Source organism: Pongo abelii, chromosome 9 (genome assembly GCF_028885655.2).
Source record: "Pongo abelii isolate AG06213 chromosome 9, NHGRI_mPonAbe1-v2.0_pri, whole genome shotgun sequence".
NCBI lineage: Eukaryota > Metazoa > Chordata > Mammalia > Primates > Hominidae > Pongo > Pongo abelii.
Genome location: NC_071994.2, coordinates 89,503,941 through 89,521,328, shown reverse-complemented (window position 1 = coordinate 89,521,328; position 17,388 = coordinate 89,503,941). Strand labels below are relative to the sequence as shown.

At 38.9% G+C, this 17,388-nt stretch overlaps 1 pseudogene; it reads left to right on the top strand.

Moving 5' to 3' along the window:
- The first annotated feature begins 13,892 nt into the window (after positions 1-13,892).
- On the top strand, positions 13,893-14,590 carry LOC100449436 (proteasome subunit alpha type-2-like; annotated as a pseudogene).
- The last annotated feature ends 2,798 nt before the right edge of the window (positions 14,591-17,388 follow it).

The following is a 17,388-nucleotide window of genomic DNA, read 5'->3' as shown; positions in this document are numbered from 1 at the left end:
CTTCATCCAGTCAAGTTGGCACCTAAGATTAAATCCACAAGTCTACCCCTTGTCAACTTGGCATCCACAAGCATGTCCTTAAGCCATCTTAATTTCCAAATAAAGACAATGACAAGGTAACAGTTCCACCTAACAGGGTGACTGTGATTTTCAGTATTTGAGAGGTTCGATATTTTAGACTTTAGAGATTTTGACCTTCAGGGATTTTGATCTTTTGAGATTTCAACATTCAGGATTATGGCATTTGGGATGGTGTCTCTCAGGATTATGATCCAAATAGTATGAATAACGAGCTAAAGTCCCCTAGAAAAAAATGTGTGATTCATCACTGTAGCAGGACCAGAATACCCTTCACCAGCAGCCATTCATACCTCTTTCTTTGGCTAATTTCTGGTCCATAAAAACTCATCCCAAATGCTGTGCCCCCGTTCAGTCTTGTCTGTGCCTTGACCATAAACTGGTCATTATGCTTCCCTTCTCTGTTCCCAGTAGTACAGAGTTCACATCTTTCACAGAACCTTTAACACCGGAGTGTGATGTTTGTCTGTGTGACAGCAATTTTATGCCTATGTTTTAAAATGTAGTTCTAAAATTCTTTGGCATCTCCACGTAAAGATAACGGGGTCTATCTCCCCTCCTCTTGAATTTGGGCAGACTTCTGACTATTTCAATAAATAGAATACAGCAGAAGTGACACTGTGAGACTTCTGAAGCTAGAAAAGACCTGGAAGTATCCATCTAGTCTTGCAACGCTAGCTCTTGAGGGGGCACACTTTTGGGACACTGCCTCTCTGAACCCAGGGTTCATGGAGAAAAATCCATGCTGCGGGGAAGGGCCACCAAGTAGTTATTCTGGTCGACAGTCACAGTTAAACTGAGCCTTCCTGTCAAACCTGCCCAGGCACCAAACCTGGGAGTGAAGAAACCATCTTAGAAGGGGATCCTCCAGCCCCAGTTGTTTTGTTCCCAGCTATCTTCCTGGCTGAGGCCTCACACATCATGGTGCACAGATCAATTTTTGCTATGGCCTTCCTGAATTTCTGATCCAGAAAATAATCATGATAAAATGGCTGTTTTATGTGCTAAGTTTTTGCATAATTTATTACACAGTAATAATAAGCAGAAAAGTCTGTCTCACCTCCCAGACTATCAAATTAGTTAAGGTAAGGGACATTACTTTGATTTGTCTATCTCCCACAAGGTCTGACACAGTACTGAGACATGTTTCATTAAGGAAGAAAGAAATGAAGAAATTCTGTTAAATGGTTTATTTGATGGTCCATATCGTCCTCTCATTCAGCGGTTCCCAACCTTTTTGGCACCAGGGACTGGTTTTGTGGGAGACCATTTTTCCATGGAGGGAGTTGCGGGGATGATTTCAACCTACATCTTTCACATGCACAGTTCACAATAGGGTTAGAGCTCCTACAATAATCTAATGCCACTGCTCATGTGACAGGATGTGGTGCTCAGGTGGTAATGCTCGCTCGCACACCGCTCACCTTCTGCTATGTGGCCCAGTTCCTAACAGACCACTGACCGGTACCAGTCTGAGGCTGGGGGCGAGTAGATGGGGACCCCTGCTGTAGTTCTTCTTGTCTATATCCCCCCAGTGTTTTGTGGCCCTGAAAAAGTTGTTCTTTTGAATTCAAAGAATAGCATTTATCTCACTGAATTCCTGTAAAAATTGAACTAGTGAACCAGTATGCAATCACCTTGTACAGTGATCTTATCCAGGTCCACTAAATGTTTGCTGAACCCATATATGGAAAATAGCAATTGCTAACATTTACTGAGTTCTCAGTGTAAATGAAGCATTGCTCTAAATGCTTCCTCCAATTACCCCATAAAATCCTCACAACTACCTTGTGGGCTATGCACTATTGTAGAGGAGGACATGGAGATGTGAGGTAACTAGGTCAGATCACACAGTTCACAAGAAACAGGTCCAGCTGTTATCTGTACGAAGGTCACAAGCTCCTCAAGAGAAAGGTCTGAATCTTCTCCTACCCTCCCCCCAGGTAGGAGCTGCATGCTATAGATACTCTTTGGCTTGGCTTCAAATCCAGACATTTCTCCTTAGTGGTCAACCCTGCTTGAAACCTTCTTAGAAAAGGCTTCAGGCCCCTGCCTACTTGGTGACAGTTTAGGGAGATAAGATATCAAAAAGTTAGGAAAAGCAGACCTAAGAGAAATCAAGAGTCAGCACTCTGGTAGCACTACAGGGAAAAGGAGTACAATTGTTCTTCCTCTTTGGAAGGATGAAAAAGAAAATATGGACTTCAGTGGTACTGTGCAGGCATGAAATTAACCATCAGGAGTTATTTCTGACTTTTAGAGGGTCAGACTCTCAAATGTGCTTTTGTGTGGCACTGACACCATTCCCATGAGGAAAGCACTAGTGCAGCTTCTCCAACTAGAAGGCAGTCAGTCGCACAAAGAAGACTACTCAGGCACAACTCGGGGCCCTCCTGGCCTGTGACTTCCAGGATAAATGACTTGAGTCTTATCTTAGTCAGAAGAGAATTTAAATTCTTATCTTTAGCAGTTCTAACTTCCCACTACTCTTATTCTTACTGCCATACTGAAGAGATTGTTCAATCAGTAGAAAAGCATTTAAAACAATACTGAAAAATATTCTGAGTGAAATCCTTATGATAATAGTAATAATATATCCCCAAAATAGCCACCAGTGTGAGGAATAAATACGGTCATATTGTTTATATTTTTTCAGTTGATTACTCTTATAAACAGAAAGTCCAGTAACCACTTACTAAATGCCTGCTATGTTCCAGAAATTCTCAGGTGTTGGGAATATGACAGTGAACAAAACAAAGATCTCCAGTTTCATAGAGTTTAATTTCTAGCGGGGGTCAAATAATAGACATAATAAATAAGTAAATAATTTAGCATACTGAAGGTATTAAGTTTTAAGAATAAAAAACAATAGAGCAGCTGGGCGCAGTGGCTCATGCCTGTAATCCCAGCACTTTGGGAGGCCGAGGTGAGTGGATCATAAGAAGTTCAAGATCAGCCTTGCCAAGATGGTGAAACCCTGTCTCTACTAAAAATACAAAAATTAGCCAGGTGTGGTGGTTAGCGCCTGTAATTCCAGCTACTCGGGAGGCTGAGGCAGGGGAATCACTTGAACCCGGGAGGCGGAGGTTGTAGTGAGCCCAGACTGCGCCACTGCACTCCAGCCTGGGCGACAGAGCAAGACTCCATCTCAAAAACAAACAAACAAAACAACAAAGCAGTTAAAGGGGTCTGAGATGGTAAGAAAGGCTTCCCTGAGAATGTGACATTTAAGCAAAGCTTGAGGAGAGTGGCCTGGACCTTCACAAAGTCCTAAAAGTCCTGGCTATACCTGTACTCCAGGACAACAGGTGTTCAGTGCCTTACATTTACACAATTAAGATGGATCTCTCAAGTGGTGCTTAAAATTTTACTCCAAAATGACCTACTGCGTACACTTGCCAAAAAGAAGCAGTGGTTTCTCTCACTATAAATGTCAAATCTTCCCAGAATTTATGCAAACAGGGGTATAATCCAAATAACAGGTTAATAGGATATCGAAGCTAATGGTACATCTGTGGGTCTCAGATCATTTGGAGATGTCATCTTTGTTTATTATAAATCTTACAAATATTATAAATCTATTTGATGTTCCCAGGAGGCCATGAGTCAACCAAAGAAGACTCAGTAAATTTTAATGTTTTCCATCTATTTTTCTATACTTTGTGGAACCACACCCCTGGGTTCAGGCACATGGCTTTAAGAAATCTCATGTTATCCCAATGCAAAGCCTACACTCAGGATAACTGGGAACATCTTAGGCCTACAGTCACCAGTAATCATAAGAATTACTCTTTTAAGATTGAAAAAGATTCCTTAGTATCCAGTGGTGTCTGTAGACAGTAAGCATACAATAAATGTTTTCATAAATAGTAGGGGTTCTGCTTCAAGTAATGGTAGACTATGCAATTCAGACTAACCCTCCAAATGAAGACAACCATCAAAAATGGACAAAATATACAAGAAACAACTTTTTGAAGGCATTAGAGAGGTAACAAGAAAATGAATGAATGATCCAGATTCCAGAAGAAAGTCAAGCCCAGAAAGGTGAGCCCAACATTTGGGGTTGCTTTAGCTAAGAGACTAGGAGACTATGAGGCTGGACAAAGGTGTCACCATCACAGAACTCTGCAGTAGTGTACACTGGGGAACAACCACTTTTGAAGTCTGACATTGAATGAACTTGAAGATATAATACACCTTATCCCCTGGGGAGTCCACTCCTAGGTATATAACTCACAGAAAAGTTATGCAAGGCACCCAGAGCTGTTCATGAGAATGCTAACAATGGCATTTTTATAATAGCTCTAAACGTGATAATTCATGTCCATGGTATATTTAGAATACTGAACAAAATGAAAATAAACATAGCGATAACACAATAATAAACATATAGCTATACACAATAATAAATACAAAGCTGAGTGAAAGAAGTCAGATACAAAGGAATATACTGGGGCTAGGCACAGTGACTCACACCTGCAATCCCAGAAATTTGGGAGGCCGAGGCAGGTGGATCACTTGAGGTCAGGAGTTCAAGACTAGCCTGGCCAACATGGTGAAACCCCATCTCTACTAAAAATACAAAAATTAGCCAGGAATGGTGGTGCATGCCTGTAGTCCCAGTTAATTAGGAGGCTGAGGCATGAGAATTGCTTGAACTCAAGAGACAGAGGTTGCAGTGAGCTGAGATCGCACCACTGCACTCCAGCCTAGGTGACAGATCAAGACTCTGTCTCAAAAATTAAAAAAACAAAAAACAAAAACAAAAAAACCCCGACATACTGTGTATAATTCCATTTACATAAGGTTCAAGAATGTGTCAATGTAATAATCTCTAGTGCTTGGGAATGCCCATTAAGGTAGACATGATTATTATAAAAAGAACAGTGGCTATCTTTGGGAGAGGTAAGCATTGCGATTACAAGAGGGTACAAAACAGGCTTTTGAGGGTGCTGGCAACATTCTACTTGTTGATTTTGGTGTACAATATATGTATATTTCACAATAAAAGGTTTTAAAAACTATTATTAACATGTTGCACATGTCACTGGCTCATTCTTTTCATTTCTGCAAAGTATTTTATTATATGGATACACAAAATTTGTTTATCCATTCACCTACCGAAAGACATTTAGGTTCTTTCAACTTTTTGGCTATTACAAATAAAGCTGCTGTGAACATTCATATATAAGCCTTTCATTTCTCTTGGGTAGCTATGGCTGTGATTGAAATGCCTTAGTCATATGTTACTGTATGTTTAGCTTTTTCAGAGATGAACAAATTGTTTTCAATTAGGTTGCTCTAATTCACATTCCCATTAGCAATATACGACAGTTCAAGCTTCTCCACATCCTTGCTAGCAGTTAGTATAGTTTTTGTAGTTAGTCATTTCAGTGAGTGTATAGTGGTATCGCATTCTGCTTCTAATTGACATTTAATCTGTAACTGGTTTTAATTTGCAATGATGTGGAGCACCTTTTAATGTGCTTATTTGCCATCCATGTATCTTCTTATGTAAAATGTGTTCAAATCTTTTGCCCATTTAAAAAATCAGATTGTTTTTCGTATTATTGAGTTTTGAGCACACTGACTATGTTATCCCACTGCCTTCTGGCCTTTAATGTTTCTGCTAGGAAGTCAGCTGTTAATCTTGGAGGTTCCTTTGAAAGTGATAGATTATTTTTCTCTTCTTTCAAATTATCTCTTTGTCTTTTTTCCACATTTTTCCTATAATATGTTTATCTATGGCTCTCTTTGTGTTTACCTAATTTGGAGATCATTGAGTTTCCTGGATGTGTAGGTTATTGTTTGTCAATAAATTTGGGAAGTTTTCAGCCATTATTTCTTCCAGTATTTTTTCACCTAACCCTTTCCCTCTTCTTCTGTCCCCTCCCCTCCTCCTGATAATCCTGATACTCACATTACATGTGCATCAGTGTACTTAATGGTATCTCACCTTTCTCTGAGGTTCTGTTTACTTTTCTTCATTCTTTTTTCCTGTTCTTTGGAATGCATAATCTCTATTGATCAATCCTTAAGCTCAGAAATTCTTTCTGCTGCCAATTCAAATCTATTGTTGAGCACTTCTAATACATTTTTAAATTTTAGTTATTGTACTTTAAACTCCAGAATTTCCATTTAAAAAATCTATCTTTACTGATATTCTCTATTTGATATAACATGATCACTATACCTTCCTTTACTTTCTTTAGTCAAGCTTTCCTTCAGTTCTGTGAACATATTTATAATGGTTACTTTAAAATGATTTCCTATTAAAGCCAACATCTGGCCACTCTCATGGGCAGTTTCTGTTGCCTGGTTATTTTTATTTTATGTTTTTGTTTTTGTTTTTTTTCAGTGTATAGGTCACACTTTCCTGTTTCCTTGCATGACTCAAACATTTTTTTGTTGGAAACTGAATATTTTAGATAATATATTGTAGGAACACTGGATAATGAATACCCCACTCTGAGCTTTGTTGTTGCTTGTCTGCTTGTCTAGTGACTGGTTAAATTATTTTAGTGAAGTCTATTCCTCCCCTACAGTGTCCAGCCTCTGATGTTTCTCTTCAGGATGGTACAGCTTTGGGTATGCCTACAGTCACCTGGGGATGAGATTGGTACTGGTAGGGTTCCTTTCCATCTTTCCCTGACTTTGGAGCTGGAGAGTAAAGACAATGGCAAGCTTCTCTCCAAGTGATTCTCACATACTAGGAGCTGAGAATTCAGTGGGAATGGGGAGTGGCTGCAGTCTGGTCCTCTCAGCTTGCCTCTTCTGGCATGGACCTACCACCTTAATAAGGGTCCAATATTCTCTGCATGGGAGAAGGGTTATAAGGACCCAATATTCTCTGTATGCTACACCCAAGGTAGAACCTCCATTCCAAGAGTAAGAGTTGGGTAGAAGATGGGAGCTTCCACCTCTCAATCACATTCACCTGGGATTTAACCTCAGCAACAGCCAACAAGGGGCAGGATGAGAGTTGTTAAGTCCTATCTCTCCTGGAAAAAAAAAAAAAAAAAAAAAGCCTTTGATTGGGAGCCAAGGAGGGAAAGAGCCTTGTGTTGTTGGCTGCAGTTATCTAGAGTGGAGTCACTACCTTGCTGAGCTGGGAGGGGAGAGGGTGGAAGAAGTCTTGGTTCAAATGTCACAGAATCTCACCTTTCTTACTAAATTTTCTAAAAGAGATGTTTCTTCATTTGCTCTTTGTCCTCAGGACCATTTCCAGAGACTCTAAATGGTTGGAGATTTTAATAATTTTTTTCTCCTTCAAGCAGCAGAGACAGAAAAAATAATAACTTTCACTAGTTTCACTGGGGAATGTGTCAGCAGAACTCCTCATGCTGTTATGCCAGAAGTCAATCTTCCTATTGAGTTCCAACAGTTCTTTATATATTGCAGATAAAGCTCTTTACTGGATTGTGATTTGCAAATATTTTCTCCCAGTATGTAAGCTGTCTTTTCATTCTCTTAATCCTGTCTTTGGAAGAAACCAAAGTTTTATATTCTGATGCACTCCAACTTATCAAAATTATCTTTTATGGACTGTATTTTTGATGTCATATCTAAAAAATCTTTACCTAAATGAAGATAACAAATATTTTCTCAATTATTTCCAGAAATTTTATAATTTTACATGTTACATTTAGGTCTCAAAATGATACATTTTTAATTAAATTTATATATATGGTATGTTAATTTTGTAATAATTTGCAATAGAAGCCAATGTTCTTTTTTCCCATTTTTCTTTTTTTAAAAAAATCCCTAGCCAATTGTTCCAGCATGTGTTAAAAAGATTATTCTTTCTCAATTTACCATTGCACCTTTGCCAAAATTCAGTTAACCAAATATGTCTGAGTTGGTTTCTCAAGTCACTATGATGTTCCATTGATCTATTTGTCTAATTTTACACCAGTACTAGGATGTCTTGCTTATGATAACTTCATAATAAGCCTTCAAATCAGGTAACATACATCCCTTAACTTTGTTCTTTTATGAAGTAATTTTGGCTACTTTATATCTTTTCCATTTCTATATACATTTTAGAATTATTTTGCAACATTCACTCATCAATTCTAGCAGTTTTGTAGATTTCATAGGATTTTCTAATCCTACAAATTTAGGATGTCTGTTTAATGGCAGACAACATAATCGTTGTCTGCCAGCATGGTGGCTCACACCTTTAATCCCAGCACTTTGGGAGACCAAGATGGGAGGATCACTTGAGCCCAGGAGTTCAAAGCCAGCTTAGGCAACATAGTGGGAATGTCTCTCTCTCTCAAAAAAAAAAAAAAAAAAAAAAAAAAAAAAATAGCTGGGTATGGTGGTGCACACCTGTAGTCCCACCTACTTGGTATTTCAGAGGCTGAGGCAGGAAGATCGCTTGAGCCTGGAAGGTTGATGCTACAGTGAGCCATGATTGCACCACTGCACTCCAGCCTGCATGACAGGGAGACTCAAAAAATTAATAATAAAAATTTAAATATTAAGGCTGGTGCGGTGGCTCATGCCTGTAATCCCGGCACTTCGGGGAGCTGAGGCAGGCGGATCACAAGGTCACGAGATTGAGACCATCTTGTCTAACACTGTGAAACCCTGTCTCTACTAAAAATACAAAAAATTAGCCAGGCATGGTGACACGCACCTGTAGTCCCAGCTACTCAGGAGGCTGAGGCAGGAGAATTGCTTGAACCTGGGAGGCGGAAGTTGCAGTGAGCCAACATCGTGCCCTGCACTCCAGCCTGGGCAACAGAGTGAGACTCCATCTCAAGATATAAATAAATAAATAAATAAATATTTAAAAATTTAATGGAGAATTACTTCTTGCTTTCCAATTTGAATGGGTTTATTCCTTCCTCGTGCCTTAATGCAATGACTAGAACCTCTAGTACAATGTTAATCAGTTCTAAGAGCAGGCATTCTTGCTGTTGATAATCTTAGAGGAAAAGCATTTGGTCTTTCACAGTTAAATATGACATTCGCTATAGAGTTTTCGTTGACGCTCTTTATTAGATTATTAGAAAGTCCTTTATATTCCTTATTTGAGGAAATTCCCTTCTATTCCTAGTTTGCTGAAAGTTATGAGAAATCAATGTTGAGTTTCGCCATTTGCTTTTCCTGGTTCTATTGAGATAATCATATGGTTTTTCTTTTTTTAGTTTGTAAATATAATGGATTGCAATGATTGATTTTTCAATTGATTGATTTCCAACCTTGAGTTCTTGAGATAACCTCACTTGGTCACTTTATATTACCCTTTTTATTTATTGTTCAGTTTGCTAAAATTTTGTTGAGAATTTTTTTCTTTATGGTCAGGATGGACGATGGGCTTTAGTTGTTTTTTCTTATAATTTCCTTGCCTGATTTTGGTATCAGATGGCCTCATACATTGAGATGAGAAGTCTTCTCTCCTCATTATTTTCTGGAATAGTGTGTACAATTGGTGTATTTTTTTTTCCTTAGATGTTTTGTAGAACTCATCAGTGAACCCAGCTGAGCCTGAAGTTTTGTTTGACAAAACAAAACAACATTTTGTTTAACTAAAAGTATCATTTCTTTAATAAATACAGTGTTGCTCACATTATCTAGTTCTTCATGAGCTCATTAGTTTGTATATGTCTTAGGCTGTTTTGTACTGCTATAACAAAATACACAGACTGGGTAATTTATAATAAACAAGAATTTATTGGCTCATAGTTCTAGAGGCTGGGAAATCAAGAGTGATGTGCTAGCATTTGGTGAGGGCCTTCTTGCTGTGTCATTCCATGGCAGAAGGGAAAAAGAGGGCAGGAGAAAACAAGAAGGGGCCAAAATTGTCTTTTTTTTTTTTTTTTTTTTGAGATGGAGTCTCGCTCTATCGCCCAGGCTGGAGTGCAGTGGTGCAATCTTGGCTCACTACAAGCTCTGCCTCCCAGGTTCACGCCATTCTCCTGCCTCAGCCTTCCGAATAGCTGGGACTACAGGCACCTGCCACCACGCCCAGCTAATTTTTTGTATTTTTTTAGTAGAGATGGGGTTTCACTGTGTTAGCCAGGATGGTCTCGATCTCCTGACCTCATGATCCACCTGCCTCGGTCTCCCAAAGTGCTGGGATTACAGGTGTGAGCCACTGCACCTGGCAAAATTGTCTTTTTATAATGACCCCCTCCCATGATAACAAAACCATTTCTGCAATAATGGGATTAATCCATTTATACAGACACATCTCTCATGATGTAAACAGCTCTTAAAGCTACCACCTTCCAACATTTCTGCATTGGGCATCAAGTTTCCAACACATGAACTTTGGAAGACACATTCAAACCATGTAGTATCTTTCAAGGTATCTGTCCATTTCATCTAACTTGCCAAATTTATTGGCATAAAGTTGTTTTTAATGGTAACTGATTATACTTTTAATTTCTGAAGAATCTGTAGTGATGTCACCTGTCTTTATTCCTAATATTCCTATGCCTTCTCTCTTTTTTTTTCCCTCCAATCTGTTTGGCTAGAGGTTTATCAATTTTATTGATTTTTCTCAAAGAACAAACTTGTGGTTTTATTAGCTTTTCTCCATTGTTTTTCTTTTTTTGTTTCTTTGACTTCTGATTTTAACATTATTACCTCTTTTTCTGTTTATTTTGGGTTTAATTTGCTTTTTTTCCTAGTTTCTTAAGATAGAAGTTGAGATGACCAATTTGATAATTTTCTTCTATTTTAATATAGACAACTACTGTTGTAAGTTTTCCTTTAAGAAAATTTAAAGATTGCATTATTTGTATCAAATAAATGTCAACATATCACATTTTTATTTTCATACTGGTCAATCTACTTTTTAACTCCTTTTTTGGGGGGGCGGGGGGGAAGGTCTCACTCTGTCACCCCAGGCTGGAGTGCAGTGGCATGATCTCAACTCACTGCAACCTCTGCCTCTTCGGTTCAAGTGATTCTCGTGCCTCAGCCTCCCAAGTAGCCGGGATTACAGGTGCACACCACCACACCAGGCTCTTTTTTTTGCATTTTTAGTAGAGACAGAGTTTTACCATGTTGGCCAGTCTGGTCTCAATCTCCTGACCTCAAATGACCCACCCTCGTTGGCCTCCCAAAGTGCTGGGATTACAGGCATAAACCACCACGCCCAGCCTTAACTTATTTTTATTTCTTCATTAGAATCATATCATTTCCAAATATTTGGGGATTTTCCAGACATTTTGTCTCATATGTTTTTGTCCCTTTGTTCTCTCTTCACCACCTTCTTTTTCTTCCTTCTTTTCAATTAGCTAAATTGTTTTTAATGATTCCACTATATTTCCTTTTTTGGCTTATTAACTATCATTTTATTTGTGGGGGGAAAGAAATTAGGGTTTATATTATGCATCTGTAACTTAATGCAGTTTTCCTTCATGTAATGTATTTACTTCATAGCACATAAGAAACTTACAATGGTATAATTCCATTTGCTGAATCCTGAACTTTGTGATTGTTTTATTTTGACATGTGTTATAAACTCCACTATAAACTGTTATTATTTCTGCTTTAGGAAATCAATTATCTTTTAAATGCATTCAAAAATAACAAAAAAAGTTTCTTAATACATTGTATTTTCATCTCTTACAAGTTATTTTCTGGTCCTTTTTATATCTTCTATATCTCTACTTACTATGTTAAACTGGCATCTACTTTCTTGACCATACGGCATATAGCTATGATGTTCTTTTGCAGTTATTCATTATTTGTGTCATTTCTGATTCTATTTCTATCACTTTTTTCTTCCTCTTGCAGGATATATTTTCTGGGTGTTTTTTTGTTTTGTTTTTGTTTTGTTTTTTTTTTTGTACTTCGTTCTAGGAGACAGTTATTTGCAAACTGAGGCTTTTTTTTTTTTTTTTTGAGATGGAGTCTCGCTCTGTTGCCCAGGCTGGAGTGCAATGGCACGATCTCGGCTCACTGCAAGCTCCGCCTCCCAGGTTAATGCCATTCTCCTGCCTCGGCCTCCTGAGTAGCTGGGACTACAGGCACCCGCCACCATGCCCGGCCAATTTTTTGTATTTTTAGTAGGGATGGGGTTTCACCGTGTTAGCCAGGATGGTCTCGATCTCCTGACCTAGTGATCCACCTGCCTCAGCCTCCCAAAGTGCTGGGATTACAGGCATGAGCCACTGTGCCCAGCCGGAAACTGAGGCTTTTAAGCTTCAATAGGTAAGATGAGACCAGCCTTTAGTCTAGGGTTAATTTTGCTCCCTATGAGGCTCTATTTTCCTGACTACTCTATCCAGCATCCTTTGTAAAATGAATTGTTCTACTCTGGCTAGCAGGAACACAAACTACTCGCTTCCTTGTGTGAACTCCAATGATTGCTCCCTCTGCTCCTTTCAGGCGGTTCTTTCTCCAACCTTGGTAATTTTCCCATGCATGCCGAAGTACTCAGCTTATGTCTCTTGAGATCTGCAAGCCTTTTTTCTGTGCAGCTCTCTCCTCTTTTGTACTCTGCCTTACGAACTTCATCGACTTTGGCCTCTCTGGACTCCCACCTCTGTTCCCTCAACTCAGAGAAATCTCTGGTTTCTCTCTTAGTTCTCTTTCCTTGGACTGCAATCTGGAATTCTCCAGATATCAGCTAGGGGAATCATAAAACTCAACTCATTTGTGTTCCTTCTTTCAGGATTGTTGCCCTTCACTGTTTCATGACTAGTGTCTGAAAACTATTGTTTTATTACATATAGTATTGTCAGGTCTTTTACTTGTTTCAGATGAAAAGGTAAATCTTGTTCCTATTCTTTTAGTTAAGCTGAAAGTAAACATCAACCACTTTGGAAGGCAAAGTTTTTTATTTCAGTGTTGTACGATTAATTGTAAGGGAAGTGAGTAAAGATGCTACTTAAACTTTCAACTCTTAGAGATCTGAGTTCAAATTCCAGTATTGTTACCTTGGGTAAATTACCACACTTTTTGATTCCCAGTTCCCTAGCTGATAAAACAGAACTAATAATACCTACCTGATAAGGTGTGAGGACTGAGTGAGATATAAACAATTTGCCACATATCAGAGGCACACCTCTTAAATTTTAGTGTCCTTCTCTTTCCTCTAAAAATGAGTATCAGAAGCTATTTGTTAGAGCCCTACCTATATTGATAAGAGTGATTCCAACCCTTTTCCTCTCTCAAATATCTAAGACCCTATCTGTTATAGAAAAACAACAGCAACAATTTTTTTTTACCTTAATATGCTATTGAAAAGCCAGACATAAAATATAATTCTGGGCAAACTGCCTGTGATTTTTCACTCTGTGAAACTAAGTGGGAAGGGGGAGGCTTGTATCCTGTCCTGTCTACTTCCAGTTTGGATTTGGAAGTTCTTAAAGTGGGGAACAATCCAGAATTCCAGCTCTGTCAGGAAAAAAAACAAACAAATGAAACAGATGACAAATCATTTGTCTAGGACCTGAAGCCAAACTGGCTTCAATAGCTGCCGGGATAGTAGTAGGAGCCAATTTCCTGCAGTATTTACAAAATCATTTGTAAGAATAATATTTTCCAGACTTTTATAGGAACAATTAAGGTGAATTTTTGGTCTGCAGACTCCATAAAGTTAGCAGGCATCCAACAAGCAGCTGCTGAGAACACCACCTCGCATCCTAACTCCACTCCCTTTATAAAGGCCTGACATACACTCAGATGGAGGATAAGCTGTAGTCTTTGCTCTTCAAATATATACCACAACCTAAAAGAGCAACAGATGAATACATAGTTAATCAGAATCAAATGAAATGTGCTTTATTGGGGGTATTAGCAAACTGCTGCACTAAGACAGAGAGAAAAGGGTTATCTGGATAAAGATGGAGGAACATAGTTACAGCTTCTCACTGACTACATTGGGCCTGTCTAGTAAATTTGTCCATATTGAATAGGCTTTGGCTGCTCTAGCTGGAGAAGCCCTTTCAGTGGGAGTTAAAGCAGCAAATGGCATGGTATTAGCAACCGAGAAGAGCAGAAATCTATTCTATATGATGAGCAAAGTGTACACAGAGTGGAACCAATTACCAAACATACACGTTTGGTGTATAGTGGCATGGGTGCAGATTACAGAATGCTTGTGCATAGAGTTCAAAAGCTAGCTCAGAAATACTGTCCTGTTTACCAAGAACCCATTCCCACAACTCAGCTGGTAGAGAAATTAGCTTCTGAGAGCCAAGAATACACCCAGTCTGGTGGTATTTGTCCATTTGGAGTCTTTCTACTTATTTGTGGTTGTGGGGGACAGACATATTTACTCAGGCAGATCCATCTGGAGCTTTCTTTGAATGCCACAGCAATGGGAAAGAACTGTGTGAATGGGAAAATTTTCTTTGAGAGAAGATACAATGAAGATCTGAAACTTAAAATGCCATTCATATAGCCATCTTAACCCTAAAGGAAAGTGTTAAAAAGCAAATGACAGAAGATAACATAGAAGTTGGAATCTGCAATGAAGCTGTATTTAGGAAGTTTATTTCATCCAACTGAAGTTAAGGATTACTTGGCTGCCACAGCATAATAATGAAGTGACTGAAAAATCCAGAATTTCAGATATTCTATCTACTTAAACATGTTTAAAGGATGTTTTGTTTTGCAGGCTCTTTTTAGATTTATTTCTATATGGTTAATAAACTGATGTTTTAAAAATGACACTTATAAGGCCAGGCACAGTAGCCCACGCCTATAATTGGAGAACTTTGGGAGGCTTCGAAGGGAGGATTGCTTGAGCGCAAGAGTTCAAGACCAGCCTAGGCAACACAGTGAGACCCCTGTCTTTACAAAAAACAAAACCAAAAACAAAATTAATCAGGCATGGTGGCATGTGCCTGTAGTCCCAGCTACCAGGGAAGCTGAGGTGGAAGTATTACTTAAGCCTGGGATATCAAGGCTACTGTGAGCCATGATCATGCCACTGCACTCCAACCTTGGTGACAGAGTGAGACCCTGTCTCACTTATACACTGCTGGTGGGAATGTAAATTAGTATAACCTCTATAGACAACAGTACGGAGGTGTCTTACAGAACTAAAAGGAGATCTACCATAAAAGACACTCATATGTATATTTTTATTGTAACACAGTTCACAATTGCAAAGATATGGAATCAACCAAAGTGCCCATTGACCAATGAGTGGATAAAGAAAATGTGGTATATATGCACCATGGAATACTACTCAGCCATAAAAAAAAAAGATGAAATAATGTCTTTTGCAGCATCTTGGATGGAGCTGGAGGCCATTATTCTAAGTAAAGTAACTCTGGAATGGAAAATCAAATTCTGTATGTTCTCAACTGTAAGTGGGAGCTAAGCTATGGATACACAAGGGTATACAAAATGATATAACGGACTATGGAGACTCAGAAGGGGAAGGAATAAAAAACTGTATATTGGGTACAATGCACACTATTCTGGTGACAGGTGCACTAAAATCTCAGACTTCACCACTATACAAGTCATCTATGCAACCAAAAACCACTTGTACCCCAAAAGTTACTGAAATAAAAATAAGTAAATTCATTCCTTAATTAAATGACACATAAAACATAATCAACTAAGATTTTTTAAAGATGAGCAAAACCTTCAGACGAGATTGACAGTATTTTAGAATACAGAAAATAGAAGAGTGGAGAAAAAGAGAATTCTAAATCAAGAGAAAGAAGGATATAATGGGAAATGAAACTGAGGTCTGATCTATACAGAATTGGAATATGTCCATTAGAAATGTTTTCAGCTGAAAGTAACAGAATTCTTGGGTAATAGAGCCATAAAGCCCGTGATGGTTAATTTTAGGCATCAACTTGACTGGATTAAGGAATATCTAGAGAACCGGTAAGGCATTATTTTGGGGTGTGTCTGTGAGGGTGTTTCCAGAGGAGATCGGCATGTGAGTTAGAGTGGACTAGGCAGAGAAGATCTGCCCTCAATATGGGCAGGCACCTCCAATCCACTGGAGGCCTGGGTAGAATAAAAACAGAAGAAAGGAGAATTGGCTTCTCTCTCTCCCCTGCAGCAGGGATACACTCTTCTCCAACTGCCCATGGACATTAGGACCCCAGATCCTCTAACCTTGGGACTCCAGGACTTAAACTATCACTCCCCCATCCCATCCCCAGGTTCTCAGGCTTGAGAATTCAGCCTTGGACTGAGAATTACATCATCAGTTTCCCTGGTTCCAAGGCTTTTGGACTTGTACTGAGCCAGACCACCAGCATCCCAAGGTCTCCAGGTTATGAATGGCCTGTGGTGGGATTTCTCAGCCTCCACAATCACATGAGCCAACTCCCTTAATCCCCTCTCATATCTCTCTCTGTGTCTCTCTCTATCCCTCTCATATCTCTCTATCCCTATTGTTCTGCCTCTCTGGGAAACCCTGACTGATACAGAACTTTAAGAAATAGAGGTTTATTTTCTCAAAATGCTCAAACGCAGATAGTTATTGGCACCATTCAGTGGATCACAGAAGCAGGTTCCTTCTATTTTCCTGACCTGGCATCTTTAATATGCTGGTTTTTCATGTTTGTACTTTTCATTTCATGTCTGCAAGACTGCTGCCACAGATTTAGACCCTACTGACTAATACTAATACCTTGAACAAGAGAAGAAGAGCTAAAAAGAACTTTCCTTTAAGCAGCGAGGAAAGATTTTTCCCAAGTGTTCCCAGATTTTCCATTACATTTTATTGGCCAAAACAGGGTCACATGAACACCTCTGAGTAAAGGCTGGTTGGAAAAGTATATGGACAAGAAGAAAGGAAAGACATGAAAGGCCTAGAACAATTATGAATCATCCCTAGGGCTAGGCATGTAACTGTCTTAAACAACATCAGTGTTCCCTCAGCAAGGAAAAACCGCCACTAGTTGAGCAATTAACAATGACTGCAATCCCATTTTTGAATTTTAATCCAAGTTATAGAAAGAGTTTTAGTGAAATAAAAAAAAGGTCCTCAGATGATTCAATTATGCCTCTAGTTTCATAGATTCATTTATCCTGCCCTTTTGATTCTGAAGAGAGCCTTAGTGCTATCCCTGAGCAATGACAGGCTATCAAAAACTGCCGACTCAGATTTAGACGCAACTGAATTTCTTCTTGAAGCTTTGCAGATATTATTTACCTTCAATTTTCCCTGAAATAAATAGAAAAATAAGTACTTCTGTTTTTTCCCTTGAGAGCTCAAGATGAAGAAATACATAGCAAAGATATAGCAGGAAAGCACAGGCCAGGAAAGGTAAAGAAAAGAATAGGAGAAAAGAGATAAGGCTTGAAATGTGTTTATAGTCTCTTCTCTCCCATTCCTTTGGCATCCAATCCCATAATGAC